At 45.4% G+C, this 18715-nt stretch overlaps 1 protein-coding gene across 2 annotated transcripts in view; it reads left to right on the top strand.

Moving 5' to 3' along the window:
* Nucleotides 1-1188: 1188 nt before the first annotated feature.
* TIAM2 (TIAM Rac1 associated GEF 2) overlaps nt 1189-18715 on the top strand; it is a 227319-nt gene continuing 209792 nt past the window's right edge. For both annotated transcript variants that reach the window (XM_070485557.1, XM_044761780.2), the window contains exon 1: nt 1189-1325. The gene's annotated coding sequence lies outside the window, so the exon portion shown is untranslated. The remainder of the gene's footprint in view (nt 1326-18715) is intronic.

Raw genomic sequence — 18715 nt, 5'->3', positions numbered from 1 at the left:
GGACTCCGTTTGCCTTTTGGACCGACCGCAGCTGTGAGAATCTTCCTTGCAGATCTTCGACCATCTCCAGCTATCCTGGAGCTTCACTGACCAAGGGCCCTGGCTGCTGTGCTCTGAAATTCATCTCTGGGTTTGTACGCAAGGCCACACTTCCCACCTGGCTGCTCCCAGCCAATGACTGGGAGAGATACCGATACTAAGGCAGGTGGGTTCCAAAGAGAATTGGGAGCCCATGATGAGCAACTGGATGTAGGACTCCCCGATGATGTTCCCTAGACTGCAGGGAGGTTAGAATGATGGGGTCCCTCTCCTTTACTGGGGGCAGAGTTGCATAAAGCCTGGCTCGCTCCCATCCCTTCCTATTTAATCCCACAGTCATTTCCCCTAAGAAAATCCTTCCAGGCCCAGCCCTGTCTTGGCGCCTGCTTCTTGGAGGACCCACATCAGCTCCTGGACTACGCCTTCCTTCCCTTCCCTCTCCTCTCCAGCGACAGCCTTTGTATAGGCGAGGCCGGCGATTGTGGGACACAGCCTTCATTCCCGCGTCTCCTGGGCATTCTCCCCCTTCTGTCATCCAGGCCCTTGGCCTACTCAGGTTTCCCTAATGAACCCTGCAGCTTCTCCATCTGGAAAGTCCCAATTCTCCTGGACTCCGGGTCACCATCCGAGTGTCACCTCCATCTCTGTCCTCTTCTCGGGACGGGAAGGAGAGACTCTCCTGCCTGCCGCAGGAGACTTCAGATTCCGCCTGCTTCTGTCCTTGGTGGCACCCGAGGGAAGTCTCCGCTGTAAGCTCTTTGGGGAAGGGACTGGATCCTATTCACGCATCGCATGCACGATGGCAGGCAGAGCGCCCAGCTCCTGGTAGGCGCTTCCTCAGCGCTTGTTGAGTTCTTGGTTTCCATCAGTTGGGACGTCCCAAAGAAAGCGCAGGAGGCGGCGGTCGGAGCAGCAGGCAGGAGCGCGGGCCCCCCCAGTGCGGGCGGCGGGGTCGGGGCCCGGCTGGGCGGGCGCGGCGGGGGATTGGCGCGGGGGCTGGGGAGGGCTGGGGAGGGGAGGGCCGGGCGGCGGGGCGGGGAGGGAGGCGGGCCGAGCGGCCCGGGAGGAAGGTGCGGCCGCTCCGGGCGCCACAGGCGCTGCGCGCAGGGCGAGGGGCAGCGGTGGCCGCGGCGGCTCCCAGCCCGCGCCCGACGACGATCGAGGGACCCCGGCAACTTCTCCGACTCTCCCCGGGCGCCGCCCCGCGTCCCCGCGGTGGGGGCGCGGCGGGGACGGCGTGTGGCCGGCGGGGCGGCCCGCGCGCAGTGCCCAGCGGTGCACCCGAGGTAAGCGGCGGCGGGGCGGGCGGCGGCGGGCGGCGGCGGGCGGCGGCGGGCGAGCCCGGATCCCTCCCCGGCGCGGTGCCCGGCCCGGGGCGCTCGGGGCGCGTGGCTCCCGCGGCGGCGGCCGCCCCGCGGGCGGGCTCGGTCCCCAGACCCCGGCGCCCTCCTCTCTTCTCCGCTTTGTTCCCGGGCCCTCCTCCCCCTGCCCCGGGAGCTGCGCCGGGGGTCGCGGCTGCGGAGCGCAGAGGAGGCACGAGCCCCGCGCCCCGGGCGCTTCCATTTCCCCCCCGCGCCGTCTGGCCGGGCGGAGACACTTTCCAGAACACTCTGCCACGCGGTGCCCTGGCCACCCCCAGCCCTGCCCAGCGCTGGGCTCCGGTGTCAGCGGGTCCGCGCGCAGAGCCGGGCAGGGGCGGTGCGGGGCGCGGAGCGGGGGACGGGCTGGAGCGCGCGCCGCGGCGGGAGGGGGCGCAGGGCCACCGCGCCGCCCCCCGACGTCCCCGCCGGGCCGGCTCCGGGGCCGCCGAGGTGCCAAGTTTCTGGGAAAGCCGACACGTTGTGTCCCAAGTGGATCATATGTACCAAAAACAGTTTAGGAAGAAAAGAGTCCATTCTTCCCACGATTGCCTGGTGACGGCCGTCGCTTTTAAAGGCAGGGGCGTAAGATTGCACGGGGCGATTTATCTTTAAGAGATGGTGAAACTCAATATGGATGAGCTTCCAAGCCTCTTCTTTTTAAATAGCAAAATAGGGTAACTATTTAATTAGGGGGAGAAGGGGGGAGCTGCTAGGCCCTGAAGGTAATTCCCTTGCTGGGGAGGTTTTCCTGTGTTTCCTTGCCTGGCCCTGTAAGAGGCTGCCTGGTGACACTTGTCTTCTCGGCGTCGTGATAGGATCTTTATTCACTGTGGGTTGAAGATCTTGGGGTTCTCTCCGTGGTTATGCCCCCATTCTCCCTCCTGTTCCTCCGAGGCCGCTGACAGAATTATTTCCACGGCCAGCACCTGGCTGTCTCCACGTGCCTCTCCAAAAGATTTCAGCCAGAGTGCCTCTAAAAATTTTTAAAATAAACCTTCCAAGTCTCTTGCAGGTGCGGACCATCTGCTATAAATATGTCGGGCCTAGGCTCTGAATAAAAAGTGTCGATTACCGGGCTTGTGGTTTGAGCATCACCAATAGAACTTAAATATTAAAATGTTACAAATATTTCCTGATATTCCTTAAGGTTTTCATATTCTGAAAATGTAGTCTTGAAATTAGTGCAGGTCTAAAAGCAACCTTGTTTTCCGTTGCATTTTACTGGCTCAGCTTATGGGGTGAGACGTTGCTTTAGGGTATCGGAGATTTTTGTGCTTGGTAAATGTAAAATACAGCAAGGTGTCATCAAAGAAGAGCTTACCTTCACGTGCCCTATAAGGTGCTTCGTAATCTGGTGCCTGGCTGCGTTTCCAGTCTCATCTATTTCTCGGGCCGCCCCTCCCCCTCCCCCCTTACACATATGCGCGAACGCACACTGCCAGACCCATCAAACTCCTTTCAAGTTGTCATTTCCAAACTCCTATCTGGAATGAGTGAACATTCTGCTTACACTGCGCTTCCACCACTTGCCCATCTGCTGATTATCCACACATCCTTCATGTGTCAGTCAAACGCCTTCCCCAGGAAGCTCTCCTTCCTCATTATCTCTAGGCGGTTAAGCTCTTTCTTCTCTAGGAGTCAATGCCTCTACTAGAAAATGATTTTTTTAAACATATCTGGTCATGCCGCCTTGTACAGTTGTGCAAGTTGTGCACTGCACAAGGTCATCCTGCCCAGTGGGCAAGTGGAGGCTGAAATCCAATTTTTCCTCCCCTGGCCACGCCCCTGGCACACCCCTTTTCACTGGAAGGGGACACCTTTTGTAATTCACTCCAAGGCACAGTATGCACCAGTGGTGATTCTGCTTCAGCCTCTCCCCACTACTGTACTCAGCACCCATCACAGAGACTGACAGAGCAGGAACTCAGTTAAGCTTCTTTGAATGAATGTGAAAAGAAAGAATCGTTTCTACAGAACTGTAAAAAGAAACAAGAGTTGGGGGACAGGTTTCTCATGGACATCTGTACGTAGGCGTGTGCTTCAGTTACTCTGTCTCGTGTCTGGCTGTCCCGGCGATTCTGAGACAGGTGTCTTCTACTTGATTACAGGGAAGAGTCTGGGAGTGTGGACTCACGGGTGGGCGTCAGAGATGTGTGCTGACACGTGGCTGCCTTTCAAGGCGCTGAGGTTTATACTCTAACCCTGATTTGCTGAGAGAGATAAGGGTGTAAGAATCTCGAAAGTAAGGCCGTAAAGAACTTTGCTCACTTTAACGTGCACTAATAAATCGGATTGAAGTGCCATTTCATATACAAGAACTTAAGTCATCCCAAAGTGACATGTTGCAGAATTAAACAAGAAAGTAAGAAAAGAAGGCTTTGAGTCTGATTTATTTAGATTCTTCAACGAGATCAGCATTTCAGATCACAATTTACATGTGAAAAATGCGGTTTTCATGTTGGGGCAATTTGCAAGCTCAGTTGGCTGCAACATTATAAATACTCCCAATTTGTATGTAGTTAAAAACTTCTAACATTTTGTGGGGTGATCTGGAGATAGTTTTCAAGCTACAATCAATATATGGGTCATCTCATAAAAATTTATAAAATGGTGGTATAAAAAATCATATACTTGTAAATGTCAAAAGAACTCACCAGTTGTAAGGGATCCTGGAATCTCTAGAATTCATAGCATAGAATAATTTTAACTTTAAAGACAGTATAGAGCGATTTTCCCTTTTATGGGTAAGGAAAGTTAAGCCCAGGGCCTGGTCCAAGGTCACAGAGCTTTACGTGGGGGCATGGCCAGGACGAGCGCTCAGATTTCCTGGCTCGTAGTTCATTCCTCTGTTTATTCCAGCACCTATAAGAACAGCCTCTGTATCTTCCATCGTTGGCTTCGGTTGGGAAATCTCGGAGGTGCAGACAAATTTCAGTCTCTTGGGGAGAAGAGGATGCCCAGCACCCACCAGGATGCCCTGTGTGAAGTAGTCACGTGATAAATATTTGCCGAATGAAAGAATGAATGAATGAGCGGGTTGATAGCTTACTTATTTAGAGTAATTTATGATAAAGTACACATCAAAGTCCGTTAGAGTCCATTATAGTGGAATTTGGCCTATGTGTTTGTATTCCTTAAATGCAGTAAAAAGTATTGGAGAGCCAGCCCTGATGGCCTAATGGTTAGAGTTTGCACACTCTGCTTCAGTGGCTGGGGTTCAGTTTGCGGGTGTGGAACCACACCACCCGTCTGTCAGTGGCCATGCTGTGGTGGCGGCTCACACAGACGAACTAGAAGGACTTAGAACTATACACAACTGTGTCCTGTGACTCTGAGGGGGTGGGGAAGGAAGAAAAAGGAGGAAGATTGGCAACGGATGTTAGCTTAGGGCAAATCTTCTCCTGAAAAAAGAAGGAAGAGGTGGGTAGGAATTGTTTTCTATAAAAGAAGCCAGAACTCCCAACAGAAAGATGCAATATAAACACTCAGGATTTGGAATTGGTAGGTCTGTCCAAAAGCCAGCCTTGTTCTGCCAGCCTTAAACATCGCCAGCCTCATTTCTTCATGTAACCTCCTGAGTCTCAGGGTTGTTAGAAGGAGCAAACGTGCTCACATGCGTGAAAACACTTTGCAAACTTTGGACCACGGAACAGTAACAAGACGAGAGTCAGAATCTGTGGCAGGGAGTGCCCCCGGGCCCTGTGCTGGGGCTCTGTGTGCATTGTCCCATTTGTTCCTCTGAGGCAAGCAGCACGGCCCTTGTGGAATAAGGAAGAAACTGAGGCCTACACAGCTGCCCCTCAACACGGAACAGGTGCTGAGTGAGCCCCAGGACAGATGAAGTCCCTTTAATCTCTGAACTTCAGTGAGAGAACCAACTTCTAGTGGAGAAGAAGGGCAAGTGACATGAAGTGACCCAAAGTGAGTCACTTTTGTTTTCGGCGGAGGAGTGATCTGCATTCTAGACCAGCCACTCTTCAGATTGTGATGAGTGGATTAAGAAAGCAGGCCTGGCAGAAGGCGGGCAGTTGTAACAGTGCAGATGACCAAAGGCAGCAGGAATAGGGTAGTGAGCACAGACAAGGGGAGAGATTCCTGGGACGGCCTGGTGGCTTAGTGGTTAAGTTTATGAGCTCTGCTTTGGTGGCCAGGGGTTCGAGGATTCAGATCCCAGACGTGGACCTATGCACGGCTCATCAAGCCATGCTGTGGTGGTGTCCCACATACAAAATAGAGGAAGATTGCCAGAGCTGTTTGCTCGGGGACAATCTTCCTCAAGCAAAAAGAGGAAGAGTGGCAATAGATATTAGCTTAGGGCCAGTCTTCCTCACTAAAAAAAAAAAAGAAAGAAAGATTCCTGAATTCTGAGGGAGGTGGAATGTTGGCACCTTGGCGAGTGAGAGAAGCGGAAGGCAGAACAGATTGTATCTGGTTAAGGATGTTCCCTGATCTGAGCAACACAGAAGGAGAGGATGGGGGACCTGTGGGGGCCCCTCACCCAAACTCATACAGTTATGAATGGCGCAGCTGCACCTGACCCAGGTCTGTCTGATTTCGTGTTCCTTCCTCTCTTCCATCCTGTCCCAACTGTTGTTAGCATGTCTGTAATTGTAAATGAATCAAGGATTTTAATAAAAACAATCCAAATGAGAAAGCTTTAATTTTTGTGAGTTAGTTGTTCATCATTTTAAGAAAGACCAAGAAGGGCCCAAGCTGAAGCCCTCCCACAGACTGAGGCCGGTACACACGGGCTGGTGCCCCAAGAGGGTTCCCGCCAGGAGTGTGTGCTGTATTTCCTACCTGGGGTCCTGTCTGGCCTGGGATCCAGCCGGCTCCTCCGCAGGCATCCCGTCCAGCTGGAAATTGGTCTGCTTTGTTTCCATGTATGAGGTTTGCAGATTGAGTAACAGAATCTGGACGGCAGCGCTCACTGTGTTTGTGTAGTGTTGGGTTACAAGGTTTCTCTTAAATTCAAGGTTAGATTTCTGAATGTGTCTCTTGGACGTGGTTCTTCAAGAGTTCTCGTTACTAAGTGATTCCTTTGCACTGGGAACAGGATGTAAAAGTAGAGTTTTGCAGATTCTCTTGTCATTGGTAGTTTGGGAAATGACATAGTAAATACACTTACAAATCTTCTCTGAAACCGGTAAAAGCGAAGGATTCCCAGCACCTTAAAAAATCTAGTGATAGGAGGCCGGCCTGGTGGTGCAGCGGTTAAGTTTGCATGTTCCGCTTCAGTGGCCTGGGGTTCGCCGGTTCAGATCCCCGGTGTGGACATGGCACCGCTTGGCAAGCCATACTGTGTTAGGCATCCCATGTATAAAGTAGAGGAAGATGGGCACAATGTTAGCTCAGGGCCAGTCTTCTTCAGCAAAAAGAGAAGGATTGGCAGCAGTTAGCTCATGGCTAATCTTCCTCAAAAGAAAAAAACAAACAAAAATCTAGTGATGGGTCTTAGTGCAATATTGAATATTATTATTTTAAAAATCAAAATGGTTTTTTGTCTAGTAAAGAGCATTCTGTGCCTCAGGATTTTCATCTGTAAACGGAGGGTGACAGCCCTGCTTTTCTCCTAGAAGATTGTTTTGAGAGTTGCGAAATTAATGAATTAATTAGCATAATGTGCTTAGAACCCTGGCTGCTACAATGAAGGAGTTCGAGAAGTGTTAGCAATTCCTTCCTCCCTCTCTTCTCTCCCTCCCTCCCTCCCTCTCTCTGTCCCTCCCTGCCTCCCTCTGTGTGATTGGCAATCTCAAATTATGTAAAATAAGGCTGTTTGGCAGGATGGAGCTGTGGGTCGGGGCGGCAGAGTGCAGCCATACGCCTTCATTTTTCCGTTCCTTCGCACCTGTTCCCTCTGTCACTCCCTTTCACAGTTCTTCTCTGTGAGGCAAACTCCTCATTATCCATTTAGACTCAGCGAAGCCCTGGGACCGTGAAGCCCTCTTCTTGTGCTTCCAGGCGCTTCGTTAGGGCGTGGTCTGTGTCAGTCATTGCCTTCATCGGATGGTGTTTAGTTGTGGGTGATTTCTCCACCGGACGGCGAGGGCTTCGCTTGTTTGATTTTTGTTCTCCTCCCAGGGTCAGCATGGTGTTTAGTGGACGCTCTTAAATGGTGGTTGATAGAATGCATGAAGTGTTCACTGAAATTGTTTTTAAAGCTGCTATCCTGATTAGGAAGTTGAGTGACCCTTTGCCAAATATTTGACTCTTTGAATGGACTTCACCAGTAATAAAGTGCTAAAAAATACATAACAGTTTCTCTGTCTTTCCTGAGTGTGGAACAGTAGCGATGTTGTTATGCTGGGTGTTAATCAGTCTAGATTCTGGTCTGGAATGCACCTTGTACTCATTGGGCAGGTCACCCAAACATCTGAGGGCCTTGGGCTCTTCAGGGAAAAGATGAAATTGTTCTCTGATGATTCCCACTGTCTTCTGGTATCTGAGGTGTCAAATCCTTCTCGTTAACTTGCCTCCTCAGGCTTCATGCTGAAGTGGTGATTGGCAGAATAGTAATCATACCTACCCTACCTCTCTGGGTAACCCGTTAACCTGGTTTAAAATGGATTTATTGCCCTTTCAAAAGAGGGCATTTATACATACGAGCAGAAACTGAGGACAAACACATCTGGAATACATTAAAATGAATTCAGTTATTTGTGTTGATGGCATTCGAAACTTCTGGAATCAATACCTACTGTGTGAAGACATGAAGCTTTGATGAACATCTGCCAAATCAGAAACCAAAAGATTTTCCCATTTAACTTGTCCATTTTGAACTTTCCCTCTGGAATATTCAGTTGTTCTAGAATCCATCGTTATGTGGAATGACTCTCCCTACACAACTGTCTGTTGAACTTCTTCTTGGGAAGTGCACTGTGTATCACATCGGCAAGTAACTTCATTTTACACCAGATTTCAAAGAAAATCAGAAATCTCACTGGTTGAATCCATTCATTATGGATCCACACATTCAACGTCTGCTAGCAGGTCACTTTCTTTCTTCTTCTTTGTTGGAATTTTGGTGTTAGAACTGGAGAGCACTGATTTCCTCAGACCTCTAGGCTCATCTCAGATGTCATCCTTCTGAAGCTCTCTGTGATCTTTGAAAGGATCTCTTTTCTCATGAAAAGTAACACTGCCCTCACCGCTCTCAGAATCCATCTTCTAAATGGCGGCGTTGCCTGCACAGTAGTTCCTGCGTATGTGTCTGCATCCTTCTCCCATCCCAGATGGATTCCTTATTTACTATATAAAAGTGATGCTTCCATAAAGTTTGCTATTTCTCATGTTTTGGGACACATTATGACTTTTGTCAGTGCCTTCACTTTTCTCCACTCTGCCAGACAACAAAGGATGAATTGTTTAAAAGCTACTTGTATGGTTCTTGGTATTTGTCTAGTCAGAGGTAATAAACCAGGTAGTCAGCATACCACACTGAAAAGAAGACTGGAGCTCAGGGTTCTGGGTAGATTAAAAAGTGCTGAGTTTTGAGGCCAGCCTTGTGGCATAGTGGTTAATTTTATGCACTCCACTTCGGTGGCTTGGGGTTCGAGGGTTCGGATCCTGGGCACGGACCTAGCACCGCTCGTCAAACCATGCTGTGGTGGCATCCACATAAAATAGAGGAAGATTGGCACAGACATTAGCTCAGCCACAATCTTCCTCAGGCAAAAAGAGGAGGATTGGTAACAGATGTTAGCTCAGGGCCAATCTTCCTCATACACACACACACAAAGTGCTGAGTTTTGAGTAGTTTTGTCAAAAAATAGCTGCGTGATCTTGAACAAAACATGACATTCTCTCTGAGTTTCCATTTCTTACTTTGTAACTTTGGGGGGCCGGGGAGTCACATGGGACCAAATGATTTTTTTTTATTACAATTATGATAGTTTACAACCTTGTGAAATTTCAGTTGTACATTATTGTTAGTCATGTTATGCATACACCACTTCACCCTTTGTGCCCTCCCCCAACTCCCTCCTTTCCCATGGTAACCACCGATCAGATCTCCTTGTCTATATGTTAACTTCCACCTATGAGTGGAGTCATACAGAGTTCGTCTTTCTCTGTCTGGCTTATTTCACTTAACATAATACCCTCAAGGTCCATCCATGTTGTTGTGATTGGGATGATTTTGTCCTTTTTTATGGCTGAGTAGTATTCCATTGTATATATATACCACCTCTTCTTTATCCAATCATCAGTTGCTGGGCACTTAGGTTGGTTCCATGTCTAGGCTATTGTAAATAGTGCTGCGATGAACATAGGGGTGCATGGGACTTTTGGAATTGCTGATTTCAGGTTCTTAGGATAGATACCCAGTAGTGGGATGGTTGGGTCATATGGTAGTTCTATTTTTAACTTTTTGAGAAATCTCCATACTGTTTTCCATAGTGGCTGCACCAGTTTGCATTCCCACCAACAGTGTATGAGGGTTCCTTTTTCTCCACAACCTCTCCAACATTTGTCACTCTTGGTTTTGGATATTTTTGCCATTCTAACAGGTGTAAGGTGATATCTTAGTGTAGTTTTGATTTGCATTTCCCTGAAGATTAATGATGATGAGCATCTTTTCATGTGTCTATTGGCCATCCTTATATCTTCTTTGGAGAAATGTCTGTTCATGTCCCCTGCCCATTTTTTGATCGGGTTGTTTGATTTTTTTGTTGTTGAGCTGTGTGAGTTCTTTATATATTATGGAGATTAACCCTTTGTTGGATAAGTAACTTGTAAATATTTTTTCCCAATTAATGGGCTGTTTTTTGTTTCAATCCTGCTTTGCCTTGCCTTGAAGAAGCTCTTTAGTCTGATGAAGTCCCATTTGTTTATTCTTTCTATTGTTTCCCTCGTCTGAGGAGTTAGGGTGTCCGAAAAGATTCTTTTGAAACTGATGTCAAAGAGTGTACTGCCGATATTCTCTTCTAGAAGACTTATTGTTTCAGGCCTAATCTTTAGGTCTTTGATCCATTTTGAGTTTATTTTTGTGAATGGTGAAAAAGAATGGTCAATTTTCATTCTTTTACATGTGGCTGTCCAGTTTTCCCAGCACGATTTGTTGAAGAGACTTTCTTTCCTCCATTGTAGGCCCTCAGCTCCTTTGTCGAAGATTAGCTGTCCATAGATGTGTGGTTTTATTTCTGGGCTTTCAATTCTGTTCCATTGATCTGTGGGACCAAATAATTTTTAAGGATCCTTTCAGCTATAAAACTCAACAGTTCTATGCAGCAAAAGAGTGTAAGGAAGCAGAAGAAAAAATTTATAAAAAGTTAAAAATAGTGTATCTGGAATGTGCTGTTATGCTCACTGGCATTTGCACATGACTAGATGACAGACAACCATCACCCGACACTAGTAAGGAGGGTAGAGCTGGTGAGCGTGTTGGGTCTTGGTGAATCCAGATTGGGTAATTAGACATTGCTAGGAGGTTGTTATCTGTGATCTTGGGCGCTGTGGATAAGGTGAATTTCAAGGCCTCTCAAACTGGGTGAAGGGGAATTTGGTGATGAACTAGAAGAATGGCCAAGGAAGAAACTGAAATGAGATCGATGCCTTAATGGAGGCGGTGAAGTGGAGATATGGAGAGCCTGGCAGGTTTAGAATGTATAAACAGAACAGCTGCGTGGCATATATGTAAACAAAGTAGCTACATGGAATTTATGTAAACAATGTAGCCACGTAGAGTATGTGCAGACCGAAGAAGCCACATTGGAGCCAAGTTAAGGCTACTAGGAGAGTGTTGGGAAGATGATGGCACTGCTGAGTCTTGATGTGACAGGTTGTAAAGATGAGCCAGACGAGAATTTAGAGAGAAAGGTCAAGTCTCGTTAGCTTCTCTTACAGGTGGAGAACTGAAGCCAGCGACGGGAGCTCGCAAACTTGAGTTTGCATCAGTATCACTTTGGGAGCCTGTTAGGATGCGGGCTTCTGGACCTCAGTCTGAGGTGATGATTCTGGAGGGCTTGGGTGCATTTTATCAAGAACACCAGGTGATGCTGGTGTCTGATTGTATTTTGAGAAACTCTGCCCTGTTGGTGAGACTGACCGCTGGGGACACTCAGCTTAGAGAGGGAGGGTGCACAGCGGAACGCAGGCCTCTTTCCCCAGGGCTTTCACCTGCGGGAGACCCATCTGAAATGGCTCGTATAGGATTGTGAGGACCTGACCGTGTTAGTTAATTTGCCAGAGATGAGTAAGAGATTTGTGGGTTACTCCCTTACAAATGCAGGACAGTTTTCCTTATTTCAGACTGATTCATGGTTTGTGATTTGGCTGGGACTATCTTTAAAAAGCACCATCTGGTCTGTAAAGAAAAGCTTTGTTAAACGTATTAATTATGAGCATATTAATAGTGACAACTAGGAGGGATAATTTCAACCTACTTAGGAACATCCATTTTGTAGTAACTGTTCGTGAAGAAGCATTTCTATCTCTTCGATTAAGTTTCCTAAGAAATACCAACAGGCAGCATTTTGCTCAGTTCTGTTTCAGCTTTCTCTGTAATTGGAATTTTAAAATTACCTATCTTTAAAAATTTAGGAGTGACACCAAATCTGATTGTAATAATAAGTTCCACCTTGGCCATTAGTCTAAATGTGTGAGGAAATTAAGTCCAGAAGAGTGGTTGACATTACTGGAATCTTGGTGTGTGTTGAGATGAGAATGTCATTGCAATGTGGCATTTTCTGAAAACCTGTCATGGCAGCTAAATTTTGATGGCTCGACAAACCTCAGTAGTTAGGGGGCTGGCCCCGTGGCCGAGTGGTTAAGTTCGCGCGCTCCGCTGCAGGCGGCCCAGTGTTTCGTTGGTTCGAATCCTGGCTGCGGACATGGCACTGCTCATCAAACCACGCTGAGGCGGCGTCCCACATGCCACAACTAGAAGGACCCACAACGAAGAATACACAACTATGTACTGGGGGGCTGTGGGAAGAAAAAGGAAAAAATGAAATCTTAAAAAAAACCCGAAAAACCTCATTAGTTAGGAAATTCACTAAAACTCAAATGGGATATACAGAGTTGGCAGCCAACGCTTGGAATTTTCAGCAAATTAATAAAGGCATACTTCTGAAAATGAATGGGCACATGCATATTTTATTATCAACAATAAATAACACCTCATGTAATTTTTCTGTTTTCTAAAGGACAACCTTTAACCATTTATAGAGTGCGTTAAAATTCTCAAATAATTTCAAAATGTAAAAGTACCTTTATATTTCTGTGTACAGTAGAAGATATGCCAGCTCTAAAAAAATATGTAAATAATAGTGATACTTAGATGAGAATTTTTATTCACATATGTATATTCAAAATGATGTGGTCCCCAATCCCAAATCATGCTATATTATTTTAATAGTTGTTATATATTAGTAAGCATTTTATTATTTATTTTTATTTTATTAAAGATTTTTTAATTTTTCCTTTTTCTCTCAAAGCCCCCCAGTACATAGTTGTGTACTTTTAGTTGTGGGTCCTTCTAGTTGTGGCATGTGGGACACCGCCTCAACATGGCCTGATGAGTGGCACCATGTCCGTGCCCAGGATTCGAACCGGCGAAACCCTGGGCCGCAGCAGCAGAGCGCTTGAACTTAACCACTCAGCCACAGGGCCGGCCCCTAGTAAGCATTTTAGAATAGAATAACGACCTACTTAGAAACATCTATTTTGTAATAACTATTCATGAAGAAGCATTTCGAGCTCTTCCATTAAGTTTCCTAAGAAATACCAATACTGTAGAAATCATCTAACTAGCCTGTTTTTCAGGAGAGAAGCTTGATGTTTCGAGGAGCTTAAATGACCTGCCTTCATTCCCCATCATAAGGAGTTCGTGGCAGGCAGAGCTAGGCGTATATCCCACAATTCTTTTCTCTAGACTCTTTTCTCTAGTGCTTAAAAATTAGAAGGACTTGTTATGAGGACTGCATCAAAAAGCCAGGAAATGTTTTAGGTTTTCCAGGGGAATGGAAACTGAACCTCTGAGTTTTGGAATTAGCAAAGGCAATAACAACTTCTTAGCTTGTGTACTTTGCAGCCTGCCCAAAAGAATGCACAACCTAACCTAGAAAGGCTACCACTGGAGCTTATTTTGGTAAAAGCAGATTGTGTCAAATGCTCTAAGATAAATAGGCCTTTTCCTAATTAAGTGTGAGTAGGGGATTTAAGGATACTGTATACATTATTTGAGCTGAATGGAATCCTAGAGGCAATCTAGTTCACCCCTTTATTTTGTGTAAGAGGAAACATAGCTTTGTCCTGCCCTTATGTTATAAATAACTATGATGTTTTTGTTAATAATTTTTTTTGTTTTGTTGTGGAAGATTGGCCCTGAGCTAACATCTGCGCCATCTTCCTCTGTTTTGTATGTGGGATGCCGCCACAGCATGGCTTGGTGAATGGTATGTAGATCTGCACCAGGGATCTGAATCCGCGAACCCCGGGCCACCAAAGCGGAGCATGCGAACTTAACCACTACGACTTGGGGCCGGCCCCCTAATAATTGTTTTAAGAAGAAACAAGTGACATCTTCAAAGTCTATCAACCTGTATTAATTATAAACAAAATAATTATAATGCAGATGTCCATGAAATTCAAAATACGTTTTGTTTTTGATTGTATCCAAATTATTGGAAGAGATGAGTAATATATCTATAAAGATGGTAGTTTGGGGGCTACGAATGATTTTTTTTGTTGTAAGGCAGTGTGCCATGCTCCCCAGTGCACCCTCACCTGTAAGGGCAGGTACCTACAGCCTTGCAACGTCAGCGGAGAGTCCAAGAAAAGGAAGCTTACTGTGTAGGCAAATAGAAATTACCCTTAAATTGTGGTCTAAAGTCTGGTTTTCAAGTCTTGTGTCTTTGTTACTGAATTATCACGCAGCTTTCACAAGTATATGCACACAGGTAGGAGCTTGTTTCAGATGGGGGTGGGGGACGTTACTAAGAGATGAAGAAGGCTTTGCCTATCAAATCATCAATATCGCATTGTATCTCTTTATAATAATAAATCTTAAGCAAATAAATGAGCAGAGGCTATGGCCACGTGCATGTTCTTTGTGAGCCAATCATGCGATTCACATTATTCAGTTCAGGAAATTAACTAAAAGCTTCTCCCTCATATAACCCCTCCCCCACCTAAGCCTCTCCATTTTAGTATATATTTACTTTTCAAGATGAAAGTTCATCTAGTGAGCGCTTAAAAGGGACTAGTTTAAAAGATCTTACTTCATAAAGGAAAAAATGAGGAGCAGGTTTGAATAGTTTGACGCTCACAGTAATGTGTTATAGTTTTAGATATTCGAACTTCATGTTGGAATTTCCCCTTTGGCATTTTTGAAATCTGTTAAAAGAGCATGAAATTGAGATGTGGCTTACAGCTCAGAGCTAGTCTGCATAGGATCTCTTACATGTTTATTTTGCAGAAGGTCAGCAAATTGACTTATATAGATAACTTACATATACTCAACCCTCAAAAATATGAGGGGTGGTGAAATTTAATCACCTCCGGCTGGAGGGGAGAAATGGTGGTATTCCTGGTTATTTTTAGATATTTAAACTAGGTTTTCCTGGAAGGAGCTGATAGTTTAATAATCTTCCCAGGTTTTGTTACTTTGTCTCTTTGGTGATCTTTTTAGATATCATTGGTCACGCTGACAGTCTAGGGTACCACGGTCCTGGTTTTCTGGAAATAAGTTTCTTAGCATTGCTCAGCCCTTTTGAGATTTAATCTCTGAAATATTAGTAAATTCTGCCCTCTTGAAGTATTCTTTGAAAACTTAGAAACTTTTATCTGACCCTTTAGGATGTGAGTGTTCTTATTGTGAGAAAAGAAAGAAATGTATTGGGGCCAGCCTGGTGGCCGAGTGGTTAAGTTCACACATTCTGCTTTGGTGGCCTGGGGTCCGCCGGTTCAGATCCTGGGCACGGACCTACACACCACTCCTGAAGCCGTGCTGTGGCAGCATCCCACATAGGAGAACTGGAATGACCTGCAGTTAGGATCTCCAGCTATGTACTGGGGCTTTGGGGAGAAAAGAAAAAAAAAAAGAGGAAGATTGGGCAGTGGATGTTAGCTCAGGGCTAATCTCCCTTACCAAAAAGCATTAAGAAAAAAAAAAGAAAGAAACGTATTGCTTGCACCATCGCAGCGTTTGACTCCCTTATGATATCTCACCTTTTCAGTGGGTGACTCTCTGGTTAGGTTCAGCATTTTGGGGACAGTTGCTCCATGTGTACTGCAGTAGATATGTGGGGTTAGAAGAGGAAGAGAATGCTGGAAAGAACAATGGCGATTGTTCCAGACAGAGGTTGTCCGACTTTAGGGCATCCGAATCACCTGGCAGGCTTGTTCAGACAGAGATTGCTGGGCTCAGCCTCACATTTTCTGATTCAGTAGGTCTGGGGTTGACCTGAGAAGGTTCATGTCTAAGCAGTTTTCAGCGGATGCTGCTTCTGTTGATCCGTGACCCCACGTGGAGAAGTGCTGCCGTGGAGCGTTAGTGCTGGTCCGCACTGAATGGGGACGCAGGTGTGGATCCATGCACACCATTCAGCTTCTCAGGGGCTCTGTTTTCCTATCTGTGAAATGGTACAAAGTTAGTGGTTTTCAAACGTTTGACGTCAAAGGAAGCTTTTGTTCCAAGCTATCTCTTGTATGAAACTTCAAAATACAAGAGATAAACTGGAATTATGTTAATTGCAGCAGGGGTAGACGACAAAGGCATTTGTGTATCCTTTCCTCTTTCTTCCTTCCTGGGGTGGACATGGGGGAGGTCCCTGAGGCCCCTCTGAAGACCCTAATACAGTAACGAATCCAGCGGAAGAGATGATTTCTAAGCCCCCTCAAATTTGTAGCTTTCTCTGTGATTCCAATATTCATGAAACTAGACTGTTCGTTAAAGAGTTGAAAGAATCTGACCAAGAATCTTATCTTAACTTTAAGTTTGGGCCTTTTAATATAAGAAACTTTTTAAAGGATATATAAATAGGTAAAAATGAGTTTGAGAATTTCATGGTAACGTAAAGCATTTACAGCTCATCTCAGGTAGAAATGGGAAAATTCTAGTAAGAAAGAAAATGGGGAGGATGCTTTGGGTACCAAGTCATGTCCTTCCCGCCTCGGCACTCAGCAGGTGTGTGTAATTGAATTGAAATGATTTAACCTGTTCTTCTAAGACTGATGGTCATGCCTGAAATTGAATTTCCTAATCTTTACTGGAATCTTTGCTGGAAAATAGATAAGAGGGAGAGCCATGGTACCAATGCTGCGATGAAAGGACTGGAAGATCTCGTAAGTCACAACTATCCAAAGAAGACATCTACCTGCTGCTCTGGGTTCCTTTTGTCAGCCGCTTTATGGGAGCCCTAAAATCAGCCTTCAGGGCAATGGGGAATTAGTTTAAGCTTGACTTTGGTACTCAGTGGTTCTCTGCTCTGGTTTTTTTGAAATCCTTATTTTACTGTTACTCTGCTTATAAGAAAAGATCTAAATAGAAACAAACTCAGTGTCTATAAATAGGGAACAATCTCTGTGGTCTTATTAAGTGAAGAAATCCAGGTGTGGAGCATTGCATACAGCATGCACCTTTTTGAATAAAACAGCATTTTTCAAACTATGAGCCATGGGTAGTGACATCAGTTTAGTGGGTCAGGTAGTTTTTTTATTGAAAAAAAATTTTTTTAGGGGCTGGTCTGGTGGCATAGTCCTTGAGCTCATGAGCTCTGCTTCGGCAGCCCAGGGTGTGGAGGTTCGGATCCTGGGCACAGACATAGCACCACTTGTCAAGCCGCGCTGTGGCAGCATCCCACTTAAAATAGAGGGAGATTGGCACAGATGTCAGCTCAGTGACAGTCTTACTCAAGCAAAAGGAGGAAGATTGGCAACAGATGGTAGCTCACGGCTGATCCTCCTCACACACACAAAAAATAATAAAATAAAATTTTAATTCCAGGAATATAGACTTTTTTTTTGGAGGAAGATTAGCCCTGAGCTAACTGCTGCCAATCCTCCTCTTTTTGCTGAGGAAGACTGGCCCTGGGCTAACATCCGTGCCCATCTTCCTCTACTTTATACATGGGACACCTGCCACAGCATGGCTTGCCAAGCAGTGCCATGTCCACACCCGGGATCCAAACCGGTGAACCCTGGGCCACTGAAGTGGAGTGTGTGCACTTAACTGCTGCACTACCAGGCCGGCCCCTAGACTTTTTTTTTTTAATTTCACTGGCTTTCTGACTTTTTTTGACCAAGACCCATACTAAGACATACATGAAGTGGAATAGAAAGTATCTAAATACATTGTATGTAATGAGGATAACTGTTGTTGCTTGAAAATTTGTTTTAGTGTAATATATTATTAATATTTATATACATATTCTGTGTATATGTGTGTGTACGTATATATATGTATGTATATATGTGTGTGTGTGTGTGTATTATATATAGTGTATTAGTCAGAGTTCTCCAGAGAAACAGAACCAATAGCATGTATATATACGCAGAAAGACTTCTGTCATAAGGAACTGGCTCGTATGATCATGGAGGCTGGCAAATCCAAAATCTGCACTGTGGGCAGACGGCCCGGAGACCTAGGAGAGCCCACGGTGAAGACAAGTCTGAAGGCAGTCCTCGGGAGAGTTCCCTCTTACTTGGGCAGGTCTTTTTGTTTTATTTAGACCTTCAACTGATTGGACAAGACCCACCCACATTAAGGAGGGCAGTCCATTTACTCAAAGTTCACTGATTTAATTGTTAATCTCATCTCAAAATACCCTCCAAGTTGACAAAGTTAATCGTCACATATGGGTATACTAAATTACAAGGCAAAATGTATCATATATATATATATATATATATATATAAAATCTATATGGGTGTACGTAGCCATGTTTATATGGATCTATTTATATATAAGGATATATCGATACATATATATAGGGATATATGTATAGGGTCGTATGTGTATATATATATATGGCTATATATGGTTATATATATGGATAGATATAGATAGAAAGCTATCCCTACAATGAAGGGATGGATGGATAGATAGATAGATAGATACATACATACATACATACATACATAGATACATAGATAGATGGATGGATATCCTGGGCTATGTCTGAAGGACACAGAGAGCAGTCAGAGCCTGAGCTAAAGCAGAGGTTCTCAGTCTGTGGGGCGAGGGTTCTTCTTAATCCCCCGAGGAGCTTTTCTAAAATATTTATGTCTGTGCTGCAGCCCTTCCTTCCTCTTTCCTGCCTCTCCTTCAAGAATGAATTTTAGGGGCCGGCCCGTGGCCGAGTGGTTAAGTTCGA

Source organism: Equus asinus, chromosome 1 (genome assembly GCF_041296235.1).
Source record: "Equus asinus isolate D_3611 breed Donkey chromosome 1, EquAss-T2T_v2, whole genome shotgun sequence".
Taxonomy (NCBI): Eukaryota; Metazoa; Chordata; class Mammalia; order Perissodactyla; family Equidae; genus Equus; species Equus asinus.
This window is presented reverse-complemented; position numbering and strand designations above follow the sequence as displayed.